General features: G+C 38.9%; 1 pseudogene; it reads right to left on the bottom strand.

The window, feature by feature from the left end:
* Positions 1–575: 575 nt before the first annotated feature.
* Positions 576–2,064, bottom strand: LOC107864877 (annotated as a pseudogene).
* Between the last annotated feature and the right edge of the window lie 173 nt (positions 2,065–2,237).

Here is a 2,237-nt window from a genome sequence, read left to right on the forward strand (position 1 = left end):
AAACTAATAAACGATAATAAAGCCTTGATTATACAACACTAATAGATTTCTTCATCATCGTGAGAGAGTAAATATAAACATGTTTCCAGCAGGATTACATATAATTTAGATGTAAGACCAAAGTCCTCTAGTCATTCGATTTTTCTGAAGCAGAGAACTTTATATGTTCCGCGTACTGCAAACGTGTTCTCTGTCATGTGATATATTCTTATGAACTGCTCTACGATACAAGTTTCAGCATGGGATGCGATACCCCAAAAGGGCATGTATAATTATTATTATATACCATGTTCATTTTTAACGTTCTCCAAGCTTAGACTTCAGTCTACGGATAAAACCACTAACATGGCCAACCAAATGCCCCAAAAATATGCATTTACCAATTCATTGATCACCAGACCACCGCAGTAGAAAATGCATTACTCCCTCTTTCTCTTATATTTCAGCTAGACACAGACAGCTAGAAGATGGTTGCATAACGGATCCAGAATGTTCTCGAAAGAGACTAGTATATAAATAGTGACTGCACCTCAATATTATTAGATCTTGAACACTTAGAGTAAGAAGCTCAGAAATCAAGGCGAATACTAATCGCATTCTGATACAAATAGATGGAAGCAACGGTGACAGGTTGTGATTATTTAAATTAAGAATTATTCTACTTTTACATTGAAACAATAACATAGAGCATAACAAATAAATTAAGTAAAAGAGGAGTCTGGCTCAATACAGAGTTGGTGTGACCCAAATTGGAGGACAGATATTACTAAGGGAAAGTCCCTTGTAATGCGGCTGGATACTGCCATCTGCTAAGCTGAATACCCCCATGTCCAAGCCCCCTCCCTCTTGATAGAAGAGGTGTGTTTCCCAATAATCATCGGTAAAATAAATATGATTGGACTTGATTCCTGAAAATTGAGAAGCTTGAACCGATAGAGAAGCATTATTACCAATAAAAAAAGCTCTGTCCCCCGACTCCCTGGTTTCCGTGACTTTGCCAGCAGCTAAATCAACCTGAAAAACTCGAAAATTTGTTGTCCAATAAATTTCGTCCTTCTCCTCACCTTCCATCCGGATGTAGGTTAGTGGAAACCTGTCACCATCATCTTCGGCGTACCTAGTTTGGACACCATGTCGCACAACTACAAATAATGATCCTAGTGATTCTAGGATGTATAACTGGCCTTGTCGGTCTAGACAATTGAATTGTAAATGCGCTATGACATTTGTAGCGGGTTGAGGGCGAGCAATATCATGAACTAGGACGCGGCCCTTATAATCCACCTAATAAAAATGCCCGTTAAAATAGGTCACATCAACCTGTGCAGCAAAGTCTAAGCCTTGATCCCAGCTAATCCTTGTCCATCTCAAATCTCCTGGTCTCCAAAAACTAAGATTACTCATACCTCCCTCAATGACCATAAGAACATAATTAGATGTATGAGAAGGACTAGCCGACAGAACTGCTTTATGGAAGAAGTCACATCGGCGTGCCAGTCTCGTGGTAAAAATATTCTTCAGTGGTATTTTGATGAGGCAATTCAATCTGAACGGCAGAGAAGGGATGTAGCAGACTACATTCACAGTCATCTTTTCCGACTGTCATAAGCCATCCCATAGATTCCAAACAACGTTTCCCGCTTGCTTTCGGAATCCTCTTCTTCAAAATCATGCCATTGTAAATGCTGAAGAATTTTCGACAGTCACTGCCATCATTATCACCATTATTTGCATCGTTATTATTATTCTCTTCTTCAGCTAACATCAACCATGGCACTCTAGGCAGGTCACTGTTGAAATTGTTCTTGGTGGCTGCAGAGTGCCAAGATTTGCAGACAGTGCCAAAACTTAAGTAGTCTTCAATCAGATTCAGACGTCTAGCTATGAAGCTCTGACCAATCAACAGACATCTCGTTGGACAGTAGATTAGAAAAATCTATCTCAAGCTGCGGAAGCGAGTCGGACGCCTAGCCCCCCTAGATATGCTTAGGAAATCTCAAGTATTGGCGGACAGAGTCCAAGTACATTTGGAATCGGAATCTGACAGGAAAATATAACAAACATTGTCCCTTATATTTTGATGCAAGTTCAAATAGTCCTTGAAGTATTAGTTGAGCAATTCTCATCTTTCATATTTACAAAAAGAGCACTTTTGATCCTCCTCATATGTTTACCAATTTCTTATTGTTAAATTTAATTAGGAATATTTCTAAATACTAATCTTTAATTTCATTCGA

This window comes from Capsicum annuum, chromosome 3 (assembly GCF_002878395.1).
Source record: "Capsicum annuum cultivar UCD-10X-F1 chromosome 3, UCD10Xv1.1, whole genome shotgun sequence".
Lineage (NCBI taxonomy): Eukaryota > Viridiplantae > Streptophyta > Magnoliopsida > Solanales > Solanaceae > Capsicum > Capsicum annuum.